The sequence below is a fragment of the Procambarus clarkii genome, chromosome 49 (assembly GCF_040958095.1).
Source record: "Procambarus clarkii isolate CNS0578487 chromosome 49, FALCON_Pclarkii_2.0, whole genome shotgun sequence".
NCBI classification, from domain to species: Eukaryota; Metazoa; Arthropoda; class Malacostraca; order Decapoda; family Cambaridae; genus Procambarus; species Procambarus clarkii.
This window is the reverse complement of record NC_091198.1, coordinates 6,990,664-7,001,239: the sequence shown is the minus strand read 5'-3', so window position 1 is coordinate 7,001,239 and position 10,576 is coordinate 6,990,664.

The window sequence follows — 10,576 nt, the reverse complement described above, 5'->3', positions numbered from 1 at the left end:
CAATTATCAAAGTGTAGTTACAGGATGAGAGCTATGCTCGTGGTGTCCCGTCTTCCCAGTACTCTGTCATACAACGCTTTGAAACTACTGATGGTTTTAGCCTCCACCACCTTCTCACTTACCTTTTTCCATCCACCTCTATTTGCAAAAGCAAACTTTTCTAATATTTTTTCGGCAGCTTTGTTTCCTTAGTTAGAACATGTGTCCCCTTGTTCATGAAGACGCAGTTTTCAAAAGTTCTTCTGTCAATTTTCTCGATTCCTGTCACTATTTTGTTTGTTGTGATTATGTCACATCTATTTCTTCTGTCTTCTAGCGTAGGTATATTTAACACATCTAGTCTCTCAGCGAAGCTCATGTTTTTCAGTTCTGGAAGCCATTTAGCCGTCTTTGAACCTTTTCCAATTTATTGACGCGTTTCTAGAGATTCTTAACCATACAACCGCTGATTATTCCAATTTTGGTTTCACAAAGGTCGTGAGCAATTTCTTTAATATTTCGCAATCCATGGTTATCTTGAGATGATTTCGGGGCTTTTTTTTTAGTGTCCCCGCGGCCCGGTCCTCGACCAGGCCTCCACCCCCAGGAAGCAGCCTGTGACAGCTGACTAACACCCAGGTACCTATTTACTGCTAGGTAACAGGGGCATAGGGTGAAAGAAACTCTGCCCATTGTTTCTCGCCGGCGCCTGGGATCGAACCCAGGATCACAAGTCCCGCGTGCTGTCCGCTCGGTCGACCGACATGCGTTTGAAAGCAATTTTAGATCGCTTGACTACATCATGTTATCGACACCCTGTCGACTACACCTTGACAGATGGTGTAGTCGACAAGACAACATGACAGATGGTGTAGTCGACAGTATTCCCAGGGGTTTACAGGAGTGTTAAGAGCTTAGAAGAGATACAATTAACAAGTTGAGGGACAGACAGGAAATTAAATTGGCATGGAGCTAGACAAATGGCAAAGAGATAGAGAGGAATAGACAGAAATATAATAATCACAAAGAAACAAAAACAGATAAGACCTGGAGGAGACAAGAAGAGGTAGAACCAAAGAAACAGAAGCTAGAAGACTCAGTAATGAATACAGAAGACAGTGGCTAGCGGAATCGACAAGAACCGGAGTAGACATAACTTGGATGGTTCGACAGACAGCTTTAAGAGCAGACAACGGCCGAGGTCAACAAGCCGGGAAGGAGAGAGTCAACACAAGCTGCTGCAGACTCTCAAGGAGTCCACAAGGCAACTCACCATTGCCTCAAAGGTTGATTACAAAATATGAATGCAGGAAGAGACGAGAAAAAGATTCACGAAGAGGAAACCAGAGAACCAAGCATCATAAATAGGGAGAATCTAGCTTTATAAATAGGGAGAATCTAGCTGCATAAATAGGAAAAATCTAGCTTATTATATAGGGATAACTTAGCTTATTTAATAGGAATAACTTAACTTATATAATAGGGATAACCTAGCTTTATTAATAGGGAGAATCTAGCATCATAAAGATAAAAATAAACCTCTTAAATTAACAGTAAAAGGGAATCAATTAACAACATAAACCTAGGGAGGAAATCTCAGAAATTTAAGTTACATGAATCTTCATAATGGTGATCGGGCAATGTTTCCCACCATTTATGGTGTTGCATGAATGTTCCCGTGTGGGCTTCAAGCTCCTGGCTACCCAGCCAAGTGCCAGTACTGGTAACATATGATGAGCATGTCAACAGTACAAACTCCTCGATCACAGACATCATCATCTTAATCTATTAGATTAGTTTGGACACGGCCTCTCAGGTCAGCAAAAGGAATAACGTGCCTCTTCATGTGTGAGAATTCGACCTATCTAATTATACAATAAAAACTAAGAATCTATCCCGAGTCAGATGAGGAGAAAATGGTAGTTTAAGACATCGCGATTAAGATTCTTGTGGTGCCTTAGGACAGCACGCGGGTGCCAGATGGGATGGAGCCCCCACGGTGTGTCATCGTCTAGTAGAAAGACGGCTAACTTAAGGTCCTAGGGGGCAGATTCACGAAGCAGTTACGCAAGCACCTACGAACGTGTACATCTTTCATATATCTTTGACAGCTTTGGTTACATTTATTAAACAGTTTACAAGCATGAAAACTTCCCAATCAACTGTTGTTATTGTTATAAACAGCCTCCTGGTGCTTCCGAGCTCATTAACCGTTTTATAATTGTAAACAAAGCCGCCAAAGAATCAGAAAAGATGCATAGGTTCGTAAGTGCTTGCGTAACTGCTTCGTGATTCTGGCCCCTACTTCTGACTAGTTCAGGGGAAGAGCTTGGGAAGAACGGTTAGAATGAGGAGCACGTCTCTGCGCCCAGTAGAGAGAATTCTCATATCGGCTGTGCCCATTGGAGGATGTCTCTATACTGCCTCGGTCAGAGGTTGGAAGGTTTACCCAAGCCACCTCACCTCGTTTGTAAGCAGCGAAGAAGCCAGCCCGAGCTAAGCTCTTTGTGAGGGAGGCAGAGCATGTGGTACCAGCTACTGGTGGAGATGATCACGTATCAGGGGTTAATTGCCTGCCACCTGGGCGAGAGTGCATGCCTCGTGCACCACGTCATCGGCCAAGCTGACTCGACTGCTGCCTCGTGTCCACCTTGCTTCCCTTATCATCCACCTGCTCGACCCGGCCAGATGTAGCGCCACAAGTCACGTCTAGAAGCTGCTTCGTTGTGTGTCTCGAGTTAAAACGAATTCATCTGCTAACACGAAGTTCCGGTCTGGTTTTGATCCTAGAGTTCATGGGTTGAATTGATCTTATTTGTGTAGAACAGACGGTGCTTCTCCAGTCCTGTTACTGCTGTAGAAGCCTGCTTGAGTTTCGCGAATGAAGGCCGTGGACACAGCTTCTTAATGAGCAGAAGGCCGTGGACACAGCTCCTCATATGAGCAATATCCCATAATACGCATTATGGGATATTGATGTCCGTGCCACCTCTTGGGTGGCTTAATCCTCATCTGTCAACCAATCTCATACGCATGCATCTTGGACAAACTTCCACTCATCTTCCCAGAGATATAACAACCGCATATATTTCACATTTCTATTTTAAGATTTGGTGCTGAAGTAATGTATCTAAGTATAGTGTTGTGCGCGACATATGTTGCCAGGTGCCCGTGTTGAGGTGCTTTGTGCTTCTCGTGTCTCCTCTACACTCACTACAAACACCACCACACAGTGTTATTCAACCAATGTTCCTACAACCACTGCAGGAACAGTTCAGCAGAGAACACGTCGTGTTCAGGGTGAAATAAATGGTGTTCACTTGTTGATCAAGCCACACACTAGAAAGTGAAGAGACGACGACGTTTCGGTCCGTCCTGGACCATCATCAAGTCGTCTCTTCACTTTCTAGTGTGTGGTTTGGTCAACATTTTTAAGCCACGTTATTGTGACTCTTCATATGTTATTCACTTGGTTCTGTGTGTGAGACGATCAGTCTTTCAGTGATGCTTAATTAATATAACATGATGATTCCCCCTTTGTTTTAATGTTGTGAATAGACTCGATGTTTACTGCTGTCTTTAAACTTTTCATTATCCTTCTTCTTTGCGTATATTACAATAATTTACTAATGTTCCTAGACTCAAAGTAAATTTTGATGCGAAATCTACTACCAATGGAATACCTCCTCCAGGCCTACTAAAGTCACAGCGACAGTCGAACGGAATTGATCATTGAGCCCAGAACAAGATTCCCTTACGGATAAATTGAACATAAAGAAGTACAAGGCTTCTTGCCTAAGATTTGCCTTTGCTCAGACATCTCTGTGATATCAATAGCTCCCTCCCTACAGAGAAGGCCAACGAAATATAGGAACAGAATAGCCAACATCTGATGTCTGTACCGGAAGTCTTGATAACTATATATGTTAGACAAAATAAAGATAGGGGGGGGGGGGATCAACAGTGAATTAATTTCACTGGTAAATGTTACCACTATTGTTGGTTGGGAATATTGAACTGATGAGGATATTAAGGGACACGGGAGAGTTGGTGCTAAACTTGAAACAGGAAAGACCAGACGGTGTGGCACACTGAGACACATAGTGTGACACACCGAGACACATGGTGTGACACACTGAGACACATGGTGTGACACACTGAGACACATGATGTGACACACTGAGACACATGGTGTGACACACTGAGACACATGGTGTGACACACTGAGACACACGGTGTGACACACTGAGACACATAGTGTGACACACTGAGACACATGGTGTGACACACTGAGACACATGGTGTGACACACTGAGACACATGGTGTGACACACTGAGACACATGGTGTGACACACTGAGACACACGGTGTGACACACTGAGACACATAGTGTGACACACTGAGACACATGGTGTGGCACACCGAGACACATAGTGTGACACACCGAGACACATGGTGTGACACACTGAGACACATGGTGTGACACACTGAGACACATGGTGTGACACACTGAGACACATGGTGTGACACACTGAGACACATGGTGTGACACACTGAGACACACGGTGTGACACACTGAGACACATAGTGTGACACACTGAGACACATGGTGTGACACACTGAGACACATGGTGTGACACACTGAGACACATGGTGTGACACACTGAGACACATGGTGTGACACACTGAGACACATGGTGTGACTCACTGAGACAAGGAGAACCATCTGTAGAGACTCGTGCAACCATCAAAGCATACCGGATGTGGCACCAGTGTGGCGAGCCGGAGTTGCGCACCACCACACACCACCCCCACACAACACAACACCAGCACAACACCACCACACACCACCCCCACACAACACAACACCAGCACAACACCACCACACAACACCCCCACACACCACCCCCACACAACACAACACCAGCACAACACCACCACACACCACCCCCACACACCACCCCCACACAACACAACACCAGCACAACACCACCACACACCACCCCCACACACCACCCCCACACAACACAACACCAGCACAACACCACCACACAACACCCCCACACACCACCCCCACACAACACAACACCAGCACAACACCACCACACAACACCCCCACACACCACAACACCAGCACAACACCACCACACAACACCCCCACACAACACAACACCAGCACAACACCACCACACACCACCCCCACACACCACCCCCACACAACACAACACCAGCACAACACCACCACACAACACCCCCACACACCATCCCCACACAACACAACACCAGCACAACACCACCACACACCACCCCCACACAACACAACACCAGCACAACACCACCACACAACACCCCCACACAACACAACACCAGCACAACACCACCACACAACACCCCCACACAACACCCCCACACAACACAACACCAGCACAACACCACCACACACCACCCCCACACAACACAACACCAGCACAACACCACCACACACCACCCCCACACAACACAACACCAGCACAACACCACCACACAACACCCCCACACAACACCCCCACACAACACAACACCAGCACAACACCACCACACAACACCCCCACACAACACCCCCACACAACACAACACCAGCACAACACCACCACACAACACCACCACACACCACCCCCACACAACACAACACCAACACAACACCACCACACACCACCCCCACACAACACAACACCAGCACAACACCACTACACAACACCAATTTGTGTTGTGAATTTTAATTATAATATTTTTCCAAACACCACCGACGTGTTGCTCACACATTAAGTACGCAATTACAAGAAAAAATGACAAAATATTTAAAACAAATTTATTCTAGAACAATTATTTTAAGAGAGACAGGAGAAGAAAATATAGATGATACACACACACAAACAAGGTAAGAGAATGCCAGAAAGCGCAGAAATTTTTTAAACCGAAATTAAGTATAACAATTGAACATATTTTTATACTACAAAATGGAAGGTGTAGATTCTGTAGATAAACCCAGGAGTGTGAGGGACGGTGGGGGTGGCTGGGGTGAACCTGGGGTGGAGCCCAGGAGTGTGAGGGACGGTGGGGGTGGCTGGGGTGAACCTGGGGTGGAGCCCAGGAGTGTGAGGGACGGTGGGGGTGGCTGGGGTGAACCTGGGGTGGAGCCCCAGGAGTAAGTGGGGTGGCTTGGGGGTGGCTGGGGTGAACCCTGTAGGGGTGGAGCCCCAGGAGTGTGTGGGGTGGCGTGGGGGTGGCTGGGGTGAACCTGGGGTGGAGCCCCAGGAGTGTGTGGGGTGGCGTGGGGGTGGCTGGGGTGAACCCTGTAGGGGTGGAGCCCCAGGAGTGTGTGGGGTGGCGTGGGGGTGGCTGGGGTGAACCTGGGGTGGAGCCCCAGGAGTGTGTGGGGTGGCGTGGGGGTGGCTGGGGTGAACCCTGTAGGGGTGGAGCCCCAGGAGTGTGTGGGGTGGCGTGGGGGTGGCTGGGGTGAACCCTGTTGGGGTGGAGCCCCAGGAGTGTGTGGGGTGGCGTGGGGGTGGCTGGGGTGAACCCTGTAGGGGTGGAGCCCCAGGAGTGTGTGGGGTGGCGTGGGGATGACTGGGGTGAACCCTGTAGGGGTGGAGCCCAGGAGTGTGAGGGAGGGTGGGGGTGGCTGGGGTGAACCTGGGGTGGAGCCCAGGAGTGTGTGGGGTGGCGTGAGGGTGGCTGGGGTGAACCCTGTAGGGGTGGAGCCCCAGGAGTGTGTGGGGTGGCGTGGGGGTGGCTGGGGTGAACCCTGTAGGGGTGGAGCCCCAGGAGTGTGTGGGGTGGCTTGGGGGTGGTTGGGGTGAACCCTGTAGGGGTGGAGCCCCAGGAGTGTGGGGGGTGGCGTGAGGGTGGCTGGGGTGAACCCTGTAGGGGTGGAGCCCCAGGAGTGTGGGGGGGGTGGCGTGGGGGTGGCGTGGGGGTGAACCCTGTAGGGGTGGAGCCCCAGGAGAGAGTTACAACCAATCAGGGGTTCAACACTATGGCACACTGTAAAAGATAAAGTCTCCCCCGTAGCTCTCTGCAAGAACACAGTGCCAATAACAAATACTACAAGGAAAATTCTACAGGCGGCAGAACACACAAGGAAATCCTAGAGACGGCGGCACACTGCAGGAAGGGCGCCGACACCCGGCCACAAGTATTGCCTCAATAATGGAGAGGAGACGTCGCACATTCCACCAGCATCAGCGCCATTTTCTCAAGTACAGGAGCCACCCGCGTCCTGGGATATTATAATGGTGCCGCCCGTACCCATACCAGCCCCCGTGCTCTCTCCAGCTCCTGTAGTCGTGCTCTCTCCAGCTGCTGTAGTCGTGCTCACTCCAGCTCCTGTAGTCGTGCTCACTCCAGCTGCTGTAGTCGTGCTCACTCTAGCTCCTGTAGTCGTGCTCACTCCAGCTGCTGTAGTCGTGCTCTCTCTAGCTCCTGTAGTCGTGCTCTCTCTAGCTGCTGTAGTCGTGCTCTCTCTAGCTGCTGTAGTCGTGCTCTCTCCAGCTGCTGTAGTCGTGCTCACTCCAGCTCCTGTAGTCGTGCTCACTCCAGCTCCTGTAGTCGTGCTCACTCCAGCTCCTGTAGTCGTGCTCACTCCAGCTCCTGTAGTCGTGCTCACTCCAGCTCCTGTAGTCGTGCTCACTCCAGCTGCTGTAGTCGTGCTCTCTCCAGCTGCTGTAGTCGTGCTCACTCCAGCTCCTGTAGTCGTGCTCACTCCAGCTCCTGTAGTCGTGCTCACTCCAGCTCCTGTAGTCGTGCTCACTCCAGCTCCTGTAGTCGTGCTCACTCCAGCTCCTGTAGTCGTGCTCACTCCAGCTCCTGTAATCGTGCTCACTCCAGGTCAGCCATGCCCTTGTGCTCACGCGAGCTGCAGGCCAGCTGTATTCAAGTATTGACGCCAGCTGAGTGTCTGTATTCAGGCCAGCTGCATTTGCTTTTATGTCAACTGTGCTTTTGTACCTTCTGTGTGACTACATATGTCATATATACATGAACCAGCTGTGTGCTTGTACATAGACCAGCTGTGGGCTTGTATAAATACCAGCAGTTGCCTGTTCAGTATCTACTCAAGTTGTGTACTTAATCTGAAAGGCTTCGTGCAGAGGCAGACCAGCGCACACGGTAAACACAAGCTTGGGGAAGAATAGCTGCCCCTTACTCGACTCCTGGCACCTGTGTGGTGTGGGGGAGGGACGCTGTGTGGTGTGGGGGAGGGTCGCTGTGTGGTGTGGGGGAGGGTCGCTGTGTGGTGTGGGGGAGAGACGCTGTGTGGTGTGGGGGAGAGACGCTGTGTAGTGTGGGGGAGGGTCGCTGTGTGGTGTGGGGGAGGGTCGCTGTGTGGTGTGGGGGCGGGACGCTGTGTGGTGTGGGGGAGGGACGCTGTGTAGTGTGGGGGAGGGACGCTGTGTGGTGTGGGGGAGGGACGCTGTGTAGTGTGGGGGAGGGACGCTGTGTAGTGTGGGGGAGGGACGCTGTGTAGTGTGGGGGAGGGACGCTGTGTAGTGTGGAGGAGGGACGCTGTGTAGTGTGGGGGAGGGACGCTGTGTAGTGTGGAGGAGGGACGCTGTGTAGTGTGGGGGAGGGACGCTGTGTAGTGTGGGGGAGGGACGCTGTGTAGTGTGGGGGAGGGACGCTGTGTAGTGTGGAGGAGGGACGCTGTGTAGTGTGGGGGAGGGACGCTGTGTAGTGTGGGGGAGGGACGCTGTGTAGTGTGGGGGAGAACACTGTGTAGTGTGGGGGAGGGACGGCAACAGGGTGGGGAGGGGTTGTGGGGTAAGAGGATGCACGGTGAGGGGTTTTCTGGGTTGCATGGCTGATCTTAAGCATAAATAATTTACAACATTTATGTTCAGACGGGGTTGGGAGGAATTTTCACACTCACAGGCATTGACTTTAATTGTATGCAACCTTACCTTTAAACCTTTTCAACACGATGTATTGCTGCTCCTGAAACCTATCCGTAAGTCCTCAAGGTCCTGCTCCAGCTAGTTGCACCCATTGTCTGATAACTCACACCACGTAAGCCACCACGACTCCCTCCTCACACCCCGTAAGCCACCAGGACTCCCTCCTCACACCCCGTAAGCCACCAGGACTCCCTCCTCACACCCCGTAAGCCACCAGGACTCCCTCCTCACAGCACGTAAGCCACCAGGACTCCCTCCTCACACCACGTAAGCCACCAGGACTCCCTCCTTACAGCACGTAAGCCATCATGACTCCCTCCTCACACCACGTAAGCCACCAGGACTCCCTCCTCACACCACGTAAGCCATCATGACTCCCTCCTCACACCACGTAAGCCACCAGGACTCCCTCCTCACAGCACGTAAGCCATCATGACTCCCTCCTCACACCCCGTAAGCCACCTGGACTCCCTCCTTACACCACGTAAGCCACCAGGACTCCCTCCTCACAGCACGTAAGCCATCATGACTCCCTCCTCACAGCACATAAGCCATCAGGACTCCCTCCTCACAGCACATAAGCCACCAGGACTCCCTCCTCACACCACGTAAGCCACCAGGACTCCCTCCTCACACCACGTAAGCCACCAGGACTCCCTCCTCACACCACGTAAGCCACCAGGACTCCCTCCTCACACCACGTAAGCCACCAGGACTCCCTCCTCACACCACGTAAGCCACCAGGACTCCCTCCTCACACCACGTAAGCCACCAGGACTCCCTCCTTACTACACATACCTCATGACCCCCACAAAACACCTGTTACCTTCAGCAGGGTGTCCTGTACCACCAGCTTCAGGGCAGCTGAAGGAGACGCTCAGAGACCGTCAGAGAATCGTTGGCAAAGTACAAGGAGTGAGCAGACTACCTCACGTCCCCGCCTGGGGAAAAAGTATGACCGCTATCATAAAACACACATTGCTGACAACTGCTGGTGGAATATCAAGTATGACCACTACTACAGCAGGGGGGGCATCATGACCACGACGCCAGTGAAGATGATTTGATAGGCAGGACCAACTAGGGAATCTCTGAACTGACAAGAATTCGGATCTGGAGTGCCATCTTAGGCATCAACTCACACACCCGAGACCTGCAGGTGGCTCTACGCAGGACAACAAATCTATATTCACCATAAACATACATGTCTGGAGGACAGTCAACAAACACTGCTCTCTTGTCAAACAACATACAAATAAAAGGAGCCAATACATTAGCACGTCTGCCTATATTAGGAGCTTCAGTTCGAATGTTTCGTCAACACTTACCTTCGTGATATGTTGATAGTGATCAAAACATGTCTAGGTTTGTTGGTCGTGGCCGACGGGGTCCTGGTCGTGGCCGACGGGGTCCGGGTCGAGGCCGACGGGGTCCTGGTCGTGGCCGACGGGGTCCTGGTCGTGGCAGACGGGGTCCAGGTCGTGGCCGACGGGGTCCAGGTCGTGGCCGACGGGGTCCTGGTCGTGGCCGACGGGGTCCTGGTCGTGGCCGACGGGGTCCAGGTCGTGGCCGACGGGGTCCAGGTCGTGGCCGACGGGGTCCTGGTCGTGGCCGACGGGGTCCTGGTCGTGGCCGACGGGGTCCTGGTCGTGGCCGACGGGGTC